The following is a 20693-nucleotide window of genomic DNA, read 5'->3' as shown; positions in this document are numbered from 1 at the left end:
ACGACAAGAGCAAAGCTCTGTTTCAAAAAAAAAAAAAAAAAGGAACCTTCTACCATATAACCATATTAGTTTAGAAACATTTAATGCAATTCATATTTCTAGACTTCCTTTTTCATATTTTTAAAATTTCATCATTTTTAGTCTCATACAGTGCTAAGATATTAAATATCATCATGAAAAATGCAATGTCCTTAATAGTGCTGTGATGATTGGTCAGCAAAAGTACCCAAATTCATTTTGTTTCTCTGTTGCTAATGGTAACTTGGAAATCAGAGTTCCTAGGAAATTCCTGAACTATTTAATTTCTCTAGTGCTTACAGTAACTTGGAATTTGTAGTGCCCGGAAAACTTCCATCTTCCATAGCTACCTACACATTGTGTTTTGAGGAAAGCAACTAACGAGGATATAAATCTTGGGGGATCAATTCAAAAAACAGTCTCAAGATCTACATACTTCAAGTTTGTTGATATTCTAAGGCCTTCTTATTGAATAATTTTGGGTAATAAAATTAGAGAACAGTTTGATATTGACTATGAAATGTAAAATTATCATTAGGAAAATTAGTCCTGTCACATTTATTAGAAAACTTATTTTTATAATTAAATCAGACCTGTGTATTTAAAATTGTAATATATTAAACATGGTGAAATTTTATTTGGAAGAGATTATAAATAAGTGCTGATAAACTGTTCCAAAATGATGGTCACAATATTTTATTCACATATTTTCCCCATACATTTTGAAAAGGATTTGAGGTATGTTACACAAAGAAGCATAAGGTAAAATAAGTCATACATGTGTATAGATAAAACAATGGTCTTTGTTTTGAGACAGGGTTTCTCTCTGTTACTGAGGCTACAGTGCAGTGATGTAATCACTGCTCACTGCAGCCTCCACCTCCCAGGCTCAAGTGATCCTCCCTCCTCAGCCTCCCAAGTAGTCAGCACTGTAGGTGTGCACCACTATGCCCAGCTAATTTTTTTTTTAATTTTTGGTGAAGGTAGGGTCTCCCTGTGTTGGCCTGGGCTAGTCTTGGGCTCAAGCAATCCTCCTGCCTCAGCCTCCCAAAGTGCTGGAATTACAAATGTGAGCCACCATGGTTGGCTGGCTAAATAAAATTATAGTCTTAATGCTATCATCTCTTGAGAGAGCTGAGAATTTATGATCCAGGTGTTTTGCTTTCTAAAAAACTAACATAGAATAATGATAACATATAAAGCTTGGAAAAAATATAAATGAAAATTAAAACCAAGTAGGCTATCTCCCTTAACTATTCGGTATCTTCAATGAGCCTTTTAAAGGCACTGCATTTTATTTTATTTTTAAATTTTATTTTAAGTTCCAGGATATATGTGCAGGACATGCAGATTTGTTACAGAGGTAAACGTGAAAGCACCGTATTTTAGTCGATTCATGTTTCGTCTTTTTGTTAATGTCATGTTGAAGATAAGCTATCAGATATGAGAGATGGGAACTCATGCTCTTGTAATGCTAGATATATATTATCCTTCAAAAACCCCAGATCGTTTAGTATGAGGATAATTCTCAAATATCAGCACTGAATCTTCTCAAGGACTTTTACAAGGTCTTGGTCATGGTTTCCAATGGCATTGCCAAATGCATCATAATGAGTACTTTATCCTAGGAAGAAAAAGCAAGTGAGGAAAAAAACAAAAACAGCTCCCATATTTTCTGAGATAAGTAAGTGCACTGATATGGTTTGTGTCTGTTTCCCTGCCCAAATCTCATGTTGAGTTGTAGTCCTCAACGTGGGAGGTGGAGCCTGGTGGGAGGTGACTGGATCATGGGGACAGATTTGCCCTTGGTGCTGTTCTCATGACAGGGAGTGAGTTCTCCTGAGATCTGGTCTTTTAAAAGTGTGTGGGCCTCCCCATCTCTCTCTCTTCCTCCTGCTTCCACCATGTGAGATGACTGCTCTCCCTTTGCCTTCAGCCGTGATTGTAACTTTCCTGAGGCCTCCACAGAAGCCAAGCAGATGCCAGAATCATGCTTCCCGTGTAGCCTGAAGAACTGTGAGCCAATTAAACATCTTTTCTTTGTAAATTACCCATTCTCAGGTATTTATTGCAATGCAAGAACAGACTAATATGCCATATGCTAATATTGTTAGGTATCTATTTAAAATCAACTATTCAATTTTGTTGTAGTTCATGCACAAGTTGTTTTTCCTAATAGTGTAAACAGGATTTTAGAATGGAAATATTTTATTTTCAGATTTTGCTGAGGTCTGTTTTCATATTACAAAATACGGTGCAGTCAACCTAGACAGGAGCTTGAAAAAGAGGTGCCCCAAACCTCTTTTGACACTCATCACTATTTATTAAATTATAAAACTGGAAAGGCCAGGCAAAGAAGATACTACCACAGATTTATTTCTATGCCGTAGGGTGTTGTGAATACAATCATACCTAACTGCATGGAAGAGAGTTGGGGATTTTTCTGTGACTTCAAGGCTACTGAGAGGTCTTCAGAGAGACTTTCCCACGAGGTTGTCATTTGTGCCCTGCCATTTGGGCAGGAATGGTGAACTGGTGTCTGCCTGACACCTGAAAAATCTAAAACAAAATACTGAATGAGCTGACTGGTGGAAGTAAATAAAAGGGTTGGGTTTGGGAACTGACAGTAACTAGGGATATGATTCTAATAATTTTAGGATACATAGAGTTGTTTAAAAATAATTCTACTAAATTACTCCATGTGCATGCATGTGCGTGTGTGTATGTGTACGTGTATGTGTAAGGATTCCAGGGCAGTTCTCTTGGGACACTCCAGTAGAGGGTTTCCCAGGAATGGAGGGAAAGGGTTAGAGGTAGAGGGGTTGCTTCCAAATAACCCGTGAAAGTTCCTGTGAGAGAAAGTGTCCATGTTAAACACTTGTCAAGTTAAGGGAAATGGAAGACAAAGTAGATGGGTATGAGGTAAGAAAGTCTTATTCACCTATGTCATTTAAAAGAACTGGTCTCACTCAATAAATTGGTTATACGACTCAGTAAGAATTCTAACACAGAGTTGCAAAAATATTGCATTAGAATTCAAAACACAGGATTTATTATTTTAACCAGTAGAAAATGATATCGTACCACCCTCACTGTCCCTACCCTGGGTACACACACCAGCTTTGATGAGAACTGTCTTATCAATGAACCAGAGTTGGAGGCCTACGCTTTCACCTCATGAACTTCTTTTTTTAGTTTTTTACATTATTTACAAACAACATTTCCAGGAAGCAATTCAAAAAGAAGTAAAGGAGGTGTGAAGGAGGGGGAATCCTAGTTACTCAAGAAAACTATTGTAAATAAAGATGGATAGACGTTGGTGAGTATTTCAGATCAGATGTAGTTTTATAAGTTGGGCTAAGTGTTTCATGTTTGACACTGTTCAAAGAACTTCAAAATGTAAGTGAATTTCTCTCTCACTTTAAAAGGGAAGATGCATCTGCATTAGCATAATGCACCTGCACTGGACACCAAGGGTTGAGCTGAGCTGCACAGGATTAACCTGACTATTAGGGGGAAAGCTAAATGGAAAAGTGTAGAGCACCCATGTGCACTGTGAGGAAGCTGCATGCACAATAACAGCCCCATTTGTTATCAAATGAGGGATCTGAGTAGATTAAACAGTACCCTGAAAATGTTAAAAATTGAAAATGTAGCCACAATTTCATTTACTGGGAATAAAAAGCATTCATGTCCACAATGTGATATTTTTAACACAAAAAAGTTTTCACATTTCATCTTGGAGCCTTTTGTATTCTCTCATAACTAAAGAAAACTATCCAAAATTGTTTAAACCTAATTATTTAAACACAAAAGCAAGAATTGGTAATAACAGTTCATGAAATAATTTTGTATATTGTAAAGCCATATAACGTAATACAACGTTAACCTAACCAGAAATCAATGAGAAAAGGATGAAGTATCTCAATAAGCTATATTAGTACATTGAATAATTTTATTAAAAAGTCAAATTAATACATTGAATAATTAAACTAAAAACTGAAATATCTTCTATCCTAAAATTTTGGTTATCATCAATTAAAAAGAATAATAGTATAAAAGTCTGGAAAAATGTGGACAACAATTGTCTTTATCTAAACAGTGAAGGGTTTTCTAAAACATAAAAGCAATGACAACGTCACAGTAAAAAATGCACTATCATATACTTGAATAAAAACCTTTCATATACCACAAAATAAAAACGAAAATAAAGTCAAACTGTTAAGTCAGGTAAGATATGAGACACAGAGTTAAAAAACATAATTTCTATTTTATAGATTGATTTATTCACTCATCATTTATTTACTAATTCCCTGAGTGTGTGTTGTTCCTCTTGGCTTGTGCTAGATGTTAAAACTATAGACAGTGGTCTACATAGTGATCTCTGTTCATACAGGAAGACAGAAAATAAAAAAATTTCCAGAAACAATCACAACACATGTAAACATTGACAAGTGAGATCTAAATAAACTTAGAGCTTCTGCACAGCAAAACAAATCATTAACAGTAAACAGCCTATAGAATGGGAGAAAATACTTGCAAACTAATTATTAGACAAAGGTCTAATATTCAGCATCTATAAGAAACTTTAAAAAATTACAAGAGGAAAACAACCCCATTAAATGTGGACGATGGACATGAACAGACACTTTTCAAAAGAAGACATACATGCGGCCAAAAAGCATGAAAAAAAGCTCAGTACCACTGATCATTAGAGAAATGCACATCAAAACCACAGTGCCATACCATCTCACACTAGTAAGAATGGCTACTGCTAAAAAGTAAAAAATAACAGACTCTGGCAAGATTGCGGAGAAAAGGAAACAGTTATACACTGTTGGTGGGTATGTAAATTAGTCCAACCATTATGGAAGGCAGTATGGCAATTCCTCAAAGAGTAAAAAGGAGATTGCTGATTTGATCCAGCAATCCCATTACTTGGTATATACTCAGAGGAATATAAATCTCTCTGTCATAAAGATATATGCACACGAATGTTCATAGCAGCACTATTCACAATAGAAAAGACATGAAATCAACCTAAATATTCATCAATGATAGACTGGATAAAGAAAATTTGGTACATTTACACCATACAATACTATGCAGCCATAAAAAAGAATGAGATCATATCTTTTGTGGGAACATGGATGGAGCTGGAGGCTATTATCCTTAGCAAACTAATGCAGGAACAAAAAACCAAACACTGCATATTCTCTCTTATAAGTGGGAGCTAAGTGATAAGAACTTACGAACACAAAGAGAAAAACAACAGACATTGGGGTCTACCTGAGGGTGAAGGGAGGAGGAAGAGGAACAGAATAGATAACTATTGGGTACTGGGCTTAATACCTGCATGGTGAAGTAATCTGTACAACAAACCGCCTGGACACAAGTTTACCTATGTAACAAACCTTCACACGTACTCTGGAACCTAAAATAAAAGTTTAAAAAATTCTAACTATAAGAGAAAAATTGTATGTAATGTGACAAGAAACAAATTATCAGTAAGTAAAGGAAATGCTCACTCTCATGAATGATAAAATAAGTAAAAAAATTAAAACAGGACTTAATGTTTTCTTCCAGGAAATTGGCAAAAATTGAATAAATGTGATAATTCAATAGTAGATATTTGGAGAGTGCAGTAAGACAGGCTGTCTTATACACTGCTATTGGAAATGTTATTTGGTATTATATTTCTAGGAAACAGTTTGGTAATAAGCTGAAGGTACCATATAAATTGTCATTGCTTCAAATTCTGTTTAAGAATCTAAACTAAGGATATGATTATGTGTCTATCATTATTAATGTAAAACAGTGCATCAATGCTTATCAAAGCTTTATATGTAATTGTGAGAAAATGGAACTAAGTTATATGCCAGAATATAGATTGTACATGGACAACTTGCAGATTCATTTCTAGATAAAAAAAATTAAAACCATATGTAGAATAATTTAGATGTTTTTGTAATTTCAAGCTTATTACCATTGCTTGCATATTTAAAAACATCTGAAGGAAATACATGAATGTTAACCTTGGTTTTGTCTGGCAGGAAGGGTAATAGCTGATGTGGCTTTTTCTCTATTTAAAAATGTTTTACCTTATTTTTATATTTTTTTAAATTTTCTGTCAGTGAGTGTGCTTGAATTCCATAAATAAAAAATATAAAACTTCCATTACTGCTCTGATTTTAGCCAAAGTGGTACAATTCAAGTTTGAAGAAACAGTGTTGGTTATCTTCTTTCATATACTGAAACTAACCAACACTTTTTTGTTACTTTCTTATTGTGTGACAAACATTCTTTTAGTTTCTGGAGATACTGTGATAAATATTAGGTAGTAATTAGTGCTAAGAAAAAAATAAAGCAGTGTAAGATGGTAGATAGACATGGGGGTATTATTTTAGATTAGTGGTCATGAAAGCCTCCTTGAAGTCATGCCATTTAAGCCAATAACCGAATGTAGTTGAGAGAGTAAGTTATTAAAATATCAGAGGAAACAGCAAGTGCAAAAGCTGAGGTGGCAACATGCCTGGTATGTTCACAGAATGTGAAAATACTACTATGGCTGCGATAAAATGGCTGAATAGAAGAGAAGTAGGAGATATACTCATCATTAAGTTAGCCTTGACTATATTCTTGATGAAATTTTATTAAGCAATGTTTTAAAATTGCATATCAAAATTAATACTGAATTACTTGTTCTTGAAACCTATTCACAGTGTCTGAAAGAAAACACATATTAAAAATAGAATAGTTAAAAAGACCTCTGGAATGGTAGAATGAGAACCTCTTTAAATTTACTCCTTCATAAAATCAATAAAAACAGCAGCCAACAATATGGTAAAATCAAGTTTTACAGAATTCTGAAAATTAATCGAATGTTTGCAACATTCTGGGAGCAGTTATTCAAGAAATAATGCTGAATCTTAGTAAGAATAGTGGGCTTTGTAACCTTTTAACCTGATCTATTCCCACTATGCTCTGGCCAAGCCTTTGGCAGACTTGAAAATAAGCAGCTCACAACCACAGTAGCTGAGAAAACTAGCAGTCTTGCAACCAATAGAGGAGGTAGACTGGTGTTGAAGCTCCTCACAAAGTCTAATTTCCAGAACATTGTCAGCTTTTGAAATGTTCCGAAAGAGGCCAATTGTAAGGATACTTACACTATTTGACATTATTTGGAATTCATACTGTAAGACATTCCCACATGCAAGATGTTTGCTAAAAACAATCAGTGACAATTGTTTAGCACCATGGTTGCCTGAGATTATAATAGCAGATAAGGCAAACAAAAGCCCAACAAAAACCATCAAAATATCAAAGGAAAAGATGTCCATAGGAGGCTCTGAAAAGCCCTGACATATTCCTGGGAATCTAAAGGGCTACATATATCTGCAGGGCTGTGTGTAATCACAGAAAGGAGCTAAATGGGCCCTAATCTGTTACCTCTGAATGTTCTTAAAGCCCTGCATATGCAGAAAGTGAAGTCAAAGGCAGAGTTTAAAGTTACCTGAGCATTTGATGATCTGTCTCAACTTTCTGATTTGGATGCCTTCAGTGAGAGAAAGAAATAAAGGACATCCACATTGGAAATTACACACACACAAAAGATCTCTACTTCTAGATGGTGTAGTTTTGCATATAGAAAATTATAAGGAATCCATCAAATTTATTATAATGAATAAACAAGATTGGCAATGTTACAGGATCCAAGATCAATGTAAAATATTAATTATATTTACATATACTATCAAAAAAATTGTAAATAAAATCAAGAATGCAATTTTATTTACAACATCAAAAAACTAAAATCCTTGGGAATAAATTTAATAAAAGTAGTTGAAGACTGTTAAACTGAAAGTTACAAAACAATTGTTAAGAACAATTAAAGATCGAATTAAATGGAAAGGCATCCCATGCTTTCTATCGAAAGGATTAATATCGTTAAGATGGCAGTATTCCTTAAATTGATCAAAGGGTTAACACAATCTATATAAAACTCCCCAATAAGCTTTTTAATAGGTGTTAATAAAGTGATTCCACAGTTTATATGAAAAGGCAAAAACTTAGAATACCTAAGACAATACTGAAGAAAAAACCAAGATTGGAGAACTCATGCTATCTAATTTCAAAACTTCTTATAGAGCCAGAATAATCGAGACAGCCTGGTATTGGTGAAAGAATAATGATCCATATGGTAACAGATTAGAGTTGTAGACTTCACTATGAAGTCATATTTAGCTTAACATAGATACAGATGATTATATATAGAAATATTTACAGATAGGTATATATATATACAGGTTAATATATGCACATATATTTCCTTGTTTTGTCAGATGAGAGGACCTAAATGAAAGAACAACCCAGTAGAAATGAGCACACCTTATATTCAGATCATAGCTTGGTTTCTAATAACATTCTCTAGAAAAAGAAACCAAGGTTCCTTGGAGAAATGGCTGATTCTTGGGCCAGTTGAAAATACATAAGAGCAGCCTGTCGCATCTTGTAGTGACAGAATAAAACATGCTCAAACACATGCGCACACACACACACACACACACACACACACAAAATGATAGTTGTATATCAAAGGGACACAGTAGTCACATGAGAGAGTTCCTAATAAAGTGGAAACAATTTGAGCCACAAAGTAAATAAACAACATCACAAAGAATTAAAATACAAAGTATAACAAAATTCATTGGCCCATATTATTCTAAGTAAGTGATTGAATAAAAACATAAGTGACAAGAGACAAATGTGACATGCAGAAGAATTCCATGTAATTTAAATAGTATTTCACCCCCAAGGAGGTGGTACATGACTCATAACTCCTCTAGTGTGAGTTTTTCATACTGACTTCCTTTCAAATAATATAATACAGAAAGGGGGAAAAAGAGTAACTTCACAGTAGATAAATCTGACAAACACTACTTCAGCCAGGTGGTCAAGGTTAACACTAATAATGATAAGTTATGTTGATACTATCTATCTTTGATATGATGTGATGAAAATGGCATTTAATCTCTGTGGTCTTCCTCCATAAACCTTATAACCCCAGTCAAATCATGAGAAAAATATAAGACAAATCTCAATTGAGGGACATTCTACAAAATGCCTTACCAGTTCTCCTCAAAACTTTCAAAGTCATCAAAAACAAAGAAAGTTTGAGAAATTGCCACAGCTAAGAAGAATCTAAACAGAAATGACAGATAAATGTAACATGGTATCCTGGATAGAATCCTTGACAGGAAATGCACGTTAGGTAAAAACCAAGCAAATCTCGATAAAGTACAAACGAGTTAATAATGATGTAACGCAGTTAATTAGTGATAGCAAATGTAACTAATCCAGGATGTTCGTAAAAGGGAAAACCAGATGTAAGGTATTAAAGACTCATTTTTTTCTGAAAATATAAAAGACTGTTTCAAAATAAAAAAGTTACTTTTAAAAAGCACTACTAGAGAATTTCTGCTTAACATAATGGATCCCTGTGGAGACTCAGGAGCCATACTACTCAGGTTTCAATTTAGGTTACCACTTACCATTTGTGGTGTTGGATAAGTTACTTACCTTCTTTGGACTCATTTTCCTTCTCTGTAATATGAAAATGGTAATAACACCTAATTCATAGTATTTTTATAAAAATTCATATGTGTTTAAAAGCTATCACATCTATCACAGTATCTATCACATAGTAAGCACCATGCAAATGTTTACTAAATAAACAATATGCTAGAAATCCTTTAGGGAGAAGACTGAATAAAAGAAAAGGACCTTTGATGAGCCCCATGAGATACAATGAAATAGCAAATGGTTAGACTTAAAAACAGAGGCTGCGAAACTGCTTTCCAAGCAGGGAAGAGTTTTTATTTTGCATTTAAGAAATATTTTAAAAATAGAAGACTCAATGCCCACACAAAAACTTGCACATAAAAGTTTATAGCAGTATTATTTATAATAGCTACAATGTGGAAACAACCCAAATGTTGATCAACAGGCAAATGGATAAACAAATGTGATTCACTGGAATATTATTTGGTCATAAAAAGAAAAGAAACTGGTAAATGCTGTAACTTGGATAAAGCTTGGAAATGGTCATGAAACTCCACATACTGAACGATTCCATTCATATGAAAATACAGAATAGAGGAATCTGTAGAAATAGAAAGTGATTAATGGCTGTTTAGTGATGGAAGGGGAGGGTGGTGATAGCAAAATGGTACATGAGTTTTTATAGCTGATAGAACTGACTGTGGCGATGGTGTTGCACATACATGTGAATACTCTAAAAATCACTGACTAGTGTACTTTAAATGAGCAAATTGTATGGTATGTGAATTATGGTTTAATAAAGCTGTTTAAAAATAAAAGCAAAGTGAAAATATTTTCCAGTAAACAAGAACAAAACCAAAGAACACTCAAATTATTAGCTTATCTTGCTTTTCTACATTTCTTATACTCTAGAAGTGGTCTAGATATTGGAAATATAAATAGAAAGTGACATGCAGAAAGAATTTAATGTCTTGCCTCGTAACATAGCCCAAATCTGCTTCTTCAGTCTAGGGATATGCATGTTTACTTTTAGAAGAGAGAAGATGAACTATAGTCAGTGTAGGCAGAAGGTCTACTTTTAATTACCTGATCTCACATAACTGCATAAATTACTGTCCTTGTTTGCAGTCCGGATTTGGTGAAGAATGTGATCTGATAGCAGTTGAATGCTAAGCAGTAGACACTATTAGTAATTCGGTTCTTTATTTTTGTTTTTCAAGAATGGATGAAGTCAATTCTAGGAATACCAAACAAATCTCTCTGAACTCTGAGAGAAGAACAAAATATAAACATCTGCATGAGACACTTAAGCACACTATTATATAATCTGTGTTCACTGCTTGGTGTGTTTGCCCTTCCTCTTCTATGTCCACATCTGCTCACCCACTTACTCATCTGCTTGTAGACCCAACCTGCCTTTTCCAAGCATTGCTTATGCTCTGCCAGGCATATGTGTGGTTGAGGCGCTGTGCTTCCACTGTGCCATGTCCAGGTGCTGCCTCTAGTTATCTACTGACTTTGACATTTCTTTATTAAATAGCGTCTCTGAAAAATGAGTCCTCTCATTACCTCAGCATCCAGATCAGTGTATTGGAGATAATAAGACGTAAATAAGTCTTCAAAGTTGATACATTCATGATTCAAAGTTGATTTATCTTCCTTTCTGATATAAAGAACAAAATGCCTATAGGCATTCCCTTATATGAACTGATGATTTTTTGGGTTGAAGTGTGAACTAAAATGTAGGAAATAGTGAAGGTAGACTTGAGACACCAAATATAATGAGTAAAAAGTAGCTGATAAAAAGTTGTACAAAATTAAGCAATGGAAGAATAAAGAGTTGAAAAATAAAAATAACCCATTGTATTTATTCCACATCCCTTTGTAAAACATATTGTTAGATCATAACGCAGGCATCAAAACTATTGAGTCTTTATCACCTACAAGGCAAAAAGTCTTCACACTTTCATCCTCTGCCACTTCCCATCAACCTGGAAACATCAGCAATGAGAAAATGATTGCACATCCCTGAATTGTGCTTTTCACAGTCCTTGCCTTTCCACAAATGTCTTTTCTCTCCTATCTCCTGGGAAAATATCTTTTTATTTCAAATTCCAACTCAGAATTAGCTTTTCCAGAAAGTTTTCCTTAGCCACCCCCTTCCCACTGAAATAGTTAAGTACATTTTTTTGTTGTTGTTGTTTATGCTGGGCATTTTACCATTTCTGTTTTTGCATTTATCCCACTGAATTTCAACTGCAGTTAGTTTTTCTAATTCAGTGGAGAGATCACCATGACCAGGAATCATATTGCTCTCTTTTCGCACAGTATCTTGTAAATAGTAAGTAATCAGTAAGTGTTCGATTTTGATAACTGAATGATGAATAACAAGTTAATGCTTAGACACTTTGTTTTTTTTTAACATAATGCATCAGATCGTATTTTTTTATGTCCACACTGAATTAAGCATTTTAAGTATCAAAGTCCTTTTAAAATCAAGAAAACCAAGAACCTGAAAGGTGTAGTGACAACCGGGAGTAGAGATCTAGGTTTTCTGGCTTCTGAATTCCATGATGAAAGGACATCCAAATTTGAGACAACAATTTGGTGGACCTGGGAGCTATGCAAGCAATAAGAATGAGAAAGAAAGGAAAGTAACTCAAGGAAAAATATATTGTTGACATCTAGATTGTAATATTTCACTGTTCACTGGGAAAGCAGTCTTATATAAAGACTGCCTTGGAGAGTCACATTTCCTCTAATCACTATTAAACTCATTTCCATCAAATGGAACTACTTATTACTAATGAATTAATGCTGCTTTGGGAACATTTACTTCCTAGGTCAATTTTTATTCAAGAATTTCAGTCTCTTGATTAAATCAGTATAGATTTACCATTGATTAGATCAGCAGTCTCATGTCACTAGGTATCTATCTACACATCATAAAAAATGTATGACAATCTTCTATCTAAAAAACTAATTTAAAAAAATTAGAAGATAATGTATTATTTAAAGTGAAAGAAATCATCACCAGCTCTTATTTTAATGTTAAAAACAACAAAGACCCTAGGAGGTGAAATAATTTGCTTAAAGTGACTAAGTGGCAATATGCCTGGGAATTGGCCCCTGATCACCTGACCTTAATATGGCTTTTGTTTTTCTCTTTGTAGATGCTTTTTGAGATGGTGTGTCGCTCTGTCACCAGGCTGGAGTATAATGGCGCGATCTCGACTCACTGCAACCTCTGTGTCCTGGGTTCAAGCGATTTTCCTGCTTCAGCCTCCCAAGTAACTGGGACTACAGGTGCGCACCACCACACAGCTAATTTTTGTATTTTTAGTAGACACGGGGTCTCACCATTTTGGCTAGGATGGTTTCTATCTCTTGATGTCATGATTCACCCACCTTGGCCTCCCAAAGTACTGGGATTACAGGCGTGAGCCATTGTGCCCGGCCAATCATCATATCCTTTTCATCAATTTAGTTACCCCAAATTTTGTTATCATGTAAGAGTGGCTATCTCTATTATCGGAAAATTCCTGCATTTTTTAAAGGGTTCCCCATTTTAATCATGTTACCATTGTAAAAGGACCCATATAGTATAACCTTTACATGTAATTATTTGGACAATTACTACATATGACTATGGCCAGAGATTGTATTGTTAAAAACAAGTGTGCATTTCTGAGTAACTTGCAAGATTAATTTGAAAGGCATTGGGTTGGTCCTTGAAAAGCAGCTTTCAGCAAACAAATAGGCCAGCTTAAATTCAGTTGTTTGGCCTTATAATCCTGCCTTCAGTTACCTTCTTGGCTTTGGCCATTTTCTGGTTTTAGCTCTGGATTTTAAACTTTTCTCCACTTATTTGTTGGCTTCTAACCTGGATTTGGTTTTCTTCCTAATTCTTTAGAATTAATGAACATAGACTCTCTGATACTAAGTAGCTGTCAAAACTTTGGGAAAAAAGTCACTGAGATTATTTTCCATCTGATAAATGTTGACAATACTAGTACCTACCTCAAAGGTTGTCAACATTATATAAACTATTTTATTTAAAACAAGTAGCAGATTGCAGTATTTTAACTCATTAATAAATGTTAACTATTAGTATCATTATTACACAAATCTCTATGAATATAGAAAATGACAAATGTGATTTGTCCCTAAGAAAAGTCATATATGTGAACATATGATATATCAATTTTTCTTACATCTCTTTGGTAAATACTTGTTTAAGAATAGATAACATTAAAATACAATCTTGAACCAGAATCACTGCTAAATACTGCCTCTAGAAAAATATTACAACAAGATTATCAAGGTAAAATTGTTAGAAATTCCCCAAAGATTAGATTAAAAACAAGAATATAATTTATCATATTCATAAAGATGACAAACGGTTTCATTTTAAGGAGAATCTGACACATCATTATTCCACAGTAATGTGATCAACTTGCATTCCTCAGCTGGGCAAACATACAGGCTAGAAGATTGATGAATGAATATTTTTAATGCAAATATTTCATAAACTGTAACTTGTGTGGCAAAAGAAAAGATGAATATGATTCAGAGTAATGACTCAGAGGAACCTCGAAATAATTTTTACATTTTCTAACAAGTTAAATGTGCTGTTCTCTGCAAGGATCTTTACTGTTGTATTCAAACTGCAACTTGAATGCATAATCAATGAATGTATCCTCTCCTTATAAAATACACAATTCCTATTCGAGTAGTTTAATACAAAATCTCATCTGTGCACAGAGCCCTGCTGTTCAGGACTGGGGAGAAGCTCTGTGATGAGAAAATGAAAACCTTTCTCCTGGTGTTTTGGCGATACAGAGAGGTGAAAAAAAAGCCTCCTGGTGTTTTTGAGCACCTCTTCTCTAAAGCTAATGCAAGAGAATAGGAACTGGCTCCTCTACCATCTGAGAGGGTTCAAGGGGGGTGGAGATTGGCTGGGACAGGAGATATAGGAAGATACTTTCTTCTCTGGAGCATTTCTCTCTAAATATTGATTGTTATCCTAGACATCTGCAACTCCGTTCACCTTTCTCTTGGCAAGCAAATCAGTGTTCTTTTGCCTTGAATGCTCTGCCTACTACGGTCACAGGCGCAAGAAGGAAGATGAGTCACTGCAAGCATGACATTAAAGATGTGACTTTTTTAGCATTTGGATGCTTCCTTTTTTTATTTCCATTAAGTGCCTCCTTGGAAAGAGTGGCTTGGGACATGGTATTTAATTATTAATGATCAATACAGCAGAACAGCTATAGGTTGAGAGGCAAGTGTTTTTTATTTTTAATTGTGCTTCAAGGTTTCAACTCATTAAATGTCCATTGAAACAACCTGCAAATTGTGATAGCTAACTTTACACTGTATAAAAAGAATATTTGCTAAATTTCAAATCGAAAATATTATGGACATTCCTTAAATGTTATTTAGCTATCCAGACAAATAATAGTGACACTTTGAGTAGTGATATTGTTCACCATTATATTATGTTCAGGCCATACTGTTATGAAACCACAGCAAAAATAGTTTTATTTTTAACAATCCATGGTTAATCTCTTTCTGGTTCCACTTGCATTTAGGCATAGAAACCTTGTTAAACTAAGAAACAACAAAGCCACAACCAACAATAATAGACAACAGTCAATCAGACACCGGATGTTTTCTGGACAGAACCAAGTTATTTCCTTGTGTTGTGAACTCATTGTTGATTCATTGTAGATATCAGAAGAAACAAGGCAAACATAAGCCAGAGGTCAGAGAAGTTGTTGTTATCGGACTGGCAAAAATAAAATAAAATAAAATAAAATTACTTTGCTTACTGATCAAGGAACCTTTGGGTATAGGCATGATTTGCAGAAATATGATAAATTTATGCAAGGCGAGGGTGAGTTTAAATGGATGAATTTAAGTGGTTAGATACAATATGGACCCTCGTGTAAAATTCCTCATAGAAGAATTTCAGAATGTGGCCAATTTACTCCAGTTCTCTTGGCTCCCAGCTGCATTCTCACCATTCTGGGTTCTCCTTTGCATATCAGGGAGCTCCAGCAGTGTTGGCAGTGGTTTTTAAAGAACAGAAGTAGGAGTGCAAATTCCAGCCCCTTAGCTGAGGTACACTTCAGTGGCAGTGGATGCCTGAGAGTGCAGGCAGAAACATGGGAGACACTTCAGGCTCAGACAGAGAACTGGGATGTCAGTAATTCTGTCCCATTGTCTAAAGGCAGGTAATATGACTGAACCCAAAGTCAAAGAGTGGGAAAATCTGTTGTGATCCTTTAATGCAGGGTGTCAAATCTTTTGGCTTCCCTAGGGCATATTGGAAGAAGAAGAATTGTCTTGGGCCACACATAAAGTACACTAACACTAACAATAGCTGATGAGCTTTAAAATAATTGCAAAAAAGATCTCATAATGTTTTAAGAAAGTTACAAATTTGTGTTGGGCTGCATTCAAAGCCTTCCTGGGTTGCATGCCGCCCATGAGCCGTGGGTTGGACCAGCTTGCTTTAATGAAAGTAACTGCAAAATCACGTACAAAAGACATCAAGGATTGGGGCAAATAATGCAGTCTGCCACATGTGCTTACTATGTTCCTAATTAGACAAGAACTGACAGTAAATGCAAATGCCTGAAACGTATCATGATTGTCTGGCTTGAGGAATATAGACTGCAATGATTCATCTTTACTGTTTCTTTAGAAAACAGGGTAAAGGGAAGAAGCTGAAGATTCTGAAAAAAGAAAATTTTAACCAGAACAGATTTAAATGTTACATTTGGTCAGAAAACAGCAGATAAATAATCTGAAATCTAATTTATTGCTGAGGATTGTTTTTGCTGCTAAATATAATCTGTGTCAAAAAAACCTGATTTCTATAAATATTATAAATGAGTGATGATCTGTCAAGTTTTTTTCATTTCTATACATGGAGACATTAAAAAGTACTTTTATCAGTATATAAAAATATTTTCCATCATATTATTTTGTATAGTGCTATTTTTTGTTTTTATTTTCCATAAGGTGATACAAAATCACAAAGACTATATTTGTACTTTAATAGCATTTTTTAAAAAAATCATCCTCAGATGATGCTAATTTGGGGCATACTCAAAGACTCTAAATAGTAAAAAAAAAAAAAAAAAAAAATTATCTAAAAAAGATATAAAAGGGCTATGAAAATCCTCAAAAAGACAGAATTTTATCTTATGCCCAAGGACTATAGAAAAGGCATAATTAGTTTCAGGATTTCATAAGTTTGCCTTTTTTAGTCAATAAAAATTATGACTGCATTTGAGTTTTCTGACATTTTAACTACGTAAGAAATTACAAAAAGGTTCTTGAAACTCTGCAATACAATTAAGAAGGTTTCAGAGGGAACTAGGGACAACTACAAAGAGAAGCAGCAGAAAAGCCTAGAAGGTATTTTTATAATTTCATCTCTTAACTAGAGTGTTTACTGGTGAGCTAAAAAGTACTTGACAAATGTGAATATAGCCCAAAATGCAGTAGCATTCAAGAAAGTGGGAACAAATTAGTTGATTATCAATATTTCAATAGCAATCTGAAAAATATGTATATTTAACATCATTTATTACAGTATCCAAAGACAAGAATGCAATTTTCTATGAAAGTTGAGGTTTACACATGAACAAAATTGTCATTTTTCATGACAAAAAAATGGAACTAAAAGATTGGGGGATGCCAAGTCAATGCTCTCCTACTCCAATGAACATACCTCTCTGTTTTTAATTAAGCTTTCTGTAAGGAGTCCTTTCATCTCGATTACTGACCCTATTATGGAGAGGTCATTTCACCATGGCAAGTGGTAATCAGAGACAATGCATTTGTATGCCATGATCAGTTTTTAGGCATGGTAAAAGTCCTGTAATTTAGAAATGACCTCTAGTTTTGCGTGTGTGTGTTAGTGTTAGTTTTCTTTGTTTTTAAAAGGAGATTTTTGCTTCTTGCCGTGGTGGAGTAACAGAAATTGGATTTACCTTTGTGTTGTAACAAAAATAAGAAATCTGGGCAAAAGATATGAAACCATAGGTGCAGATATTGGAAAATAAGCATGGCATGACTGTGATCCTTGAGGAAAGAGAAAAATAAAAATACTAGGTGAACCTTCAATAGCCTCAGACTTTATTCCTGAAAGCACACTCCAGAGAGATGGCCGGGCAAGGGGAGTAGGGTGGTCCCACTGAATCCAGGAAATAGAGATTGTAGATAGTGACACTGAGGTGAATGGATATAGCTGGCCAAGGTTCCAGACATGAAATGTCTCTACAGATAAGTTCCAGAACTTTGTATCAGGGTCTTTGAAGAGCTTTGCGTCTTTGCTAAATATGAAGTATGCATGTATAGGTTAACATGCTTTGAAATTAGGCAAAGAGCGAGTCTTGAGGTTTTGCTGAATACAAAGACGTGCATCTAAGCCAAAGGGTTAGATCTCAAAAAGGCCTGACACAAAAGCAACTGGGGAGCTGTGACTTGAGTATATCTCAGAGCTGGCGTGCTTTGGAGTACTAACTAGTCATGGTGGGAAGCCTCATCTGTAGCTCAGTGAATTCAGTAGAGATGCCAGAATAACAAACTCTAATAGTGGGGCTAAATCCTCCCTAGAGTAAGACACCCCACTGTCAATATTAGACAGATCAACAAGACAAAGTTAACAAGGATGTCCAGGACTTGAACTCAGCTCTGCACCAAGCAGACCTAATAGACATCTACAGAACTATCCACCCCAAATCAACAGAATATACATTTTTCTCAGCACCACATCAGACTTATTCCAAAACTGACCACATAGTTGGAAGTAAAGCACTCCTTAGCAAATGTAAAAGAACAGAAGTTATAACAAACTGTCTCTCAGACCACAGTGCAATCAAACTAGAACTCAGGATTAAGAAACTCACTCAAAACCACTCAACTACATGGAAACTGAACAACCTGCTCCTGAATGACTACTGGGTACATAACGAAATGAAGGCAGAAATAAAGATGTTCTTTGAAACCAACGAGAACAAAGACACAACATACCAGAATCTCTGGGGCACATTTAAAGCAGTGTGTAGAGGGAAATTTATAGCACTAAATGCCCACAAGAGAAAGCAGGAAAGATCTAAAATTGACACCCTAACATCACAATTAAAAGAACTAGAGAAACAAGAGCAAACACACTCAAAAGCTAGCAGAAGGCAAGAGATAACTAAGATCAGAGCAGAACCTGAAGGAGATAGAGACACAAAAAAACCCTTCAAAAAATTAATGAATCCAGGAGTTGGTTTTTTGAAAAGATCAACAAAATTGATAGACCGCTAGCAAGACTAATAAAGAAGAAAAGAGAGAAGAATCAAATAGATGCAATAAAAAATGATGAAGGGGATATCACCACTGATCCCACAGAAATACAAACTACCATCAGAGAATACTGTAAACACCTCTATGCAAATAAACTAGAAAATCTAGAAGAAATGGATAAATTCCTGGACACATACACCCTCCCAAGACTCAACCAGGAAGAAGTTGAATCCCTGAATAGACTAGTAACAGGCTCTGGAATTGAGGCAATAATTAATAGCTTACCAACCAAAAAAAGTCTGGGACCAGACGGATTCACAGCCGAATTCTACCAGAGGAACATGGAGGAGCTGGTACCATTCCTTCTGAAACTATTCCAATCAGCAGAAAAAGAGGGAATCCTCCCTAACTCATTTTATGAGGCCAGCATCATCCTGATACCAAAGCCTGGCAGAGACACAACAAAAAAAGAGAATTTTAGACCAATACCCCTGATGAACCTCGATGCAAAAATCCTCGATAAAATACTGGCAAACTGAATCCAGCAGCACATCAAAAAGCTTATCCACCATGATCAAGTGGGCTTCATCCCTGGGATGCAAGGCTGGTTCAACATACACAAATCAATAAACGTAATCCAGCATATAAACAGAACCAAAGACAAAAACCACATGGTTATCTCAATAGATGCAGAAAAGGCCTTTGACAAAATTCAACAGCCCTTCATGCTAAAAACTCTCAATAAATTAGGTATTGATGAGACGTATCTCAAAATAATAAGAGCTATCTATGACAAACCCACAGCCAATATCATACTGAATGGGCAAAACCTGGAAGTATTTCCTTGAAAACTCGAACAAGACAGGGATGCCCTCTCTCACCACTCCTATTCAACATAGTATTGGAAGTTCTGGCCAGGGCAATCAGGCAGGAGAAAGAAATAAAGAGTATTCAATTAGGAAATCAGGAAGTCAAATTGTCCCTGTTTGCAGACGACATGATTGTATATCTAGAAAACCCTATCGTCGCAGCCCAAAATCTCATAAGCAAAGTCCTTCAGCAAAGTCTCAGGATACAAAATCAATGTGCAAAAATCACAGGCATTCCTATATACCAGTAATAGACAGCAGAGAGCCAAATCATGAGTGAACTCCCATTCACAATTGCTACAAAGAGAATAAAATATCTAGGAATCAAACTTACAAGGGATGTGAAGGACCTCTTCAAGGAGAACTCAACAAAATAAAAGAGGACACAAACAAATGGAAAAACATCCCATGCTCATGGATAGGAAGAATCAATATCATGAAAATGGCCATACTGCCCAAGGTAATTTATAGATTCAATGCCATCCCCATCAAGCTACCAATGACTTTCTTCACAGAATTGGGAAAAACTAAAGTTCATATGGAACCAAAAAAAAGCCCTCATTGCCAAGTCAATCCTAAGCCAAAAGAACAAAGCTGGGGGCATCCCGCTACCTGACTTCAAACTATAGTACAAGGCTACAGTAACCAAAACAGCATGGTACTGGTACCAAAACAGAGATATAGACCAATGGAACAGAACAGAGCCCTCAGAAATAATACCACACATCTACAACCATCTGATCTTTGACAAACCTGACAAAAACAAGAAATGGGAAAAGGGTTCCCTATTTAATAAATGGTGCTGGGAAAACTGGCTAGCTGTATGTAGAAAGTTGAAACTGGATCCCTTCCTTATACCTTATACAAAAATTAATTCAAAGTGGATTGAAGACTTAAATGTTAGACCTAAAAGCATAAAAACCCTAGAAGAAA

This window comes from Gorilla gorilla, chromosome 5 (assembly GCF_029281585.2).
Source record: "Gorilla gorilla gorilla isolate KB3781 chromosome 5, NHGRI_mGorGor1-v2.1_pri, whole genome shotgun sequence".
Lineage (NCBI taxonomy): Eukaryota > Metazoa > Chordata > Mammalia > Primates > Hominidae > Gorilla > Gorilla gorilla.
The sequence above is the reverse complement of the archived record's forward strand: the minus strand, read 5'-3'. Positions refer to the sequence as shown.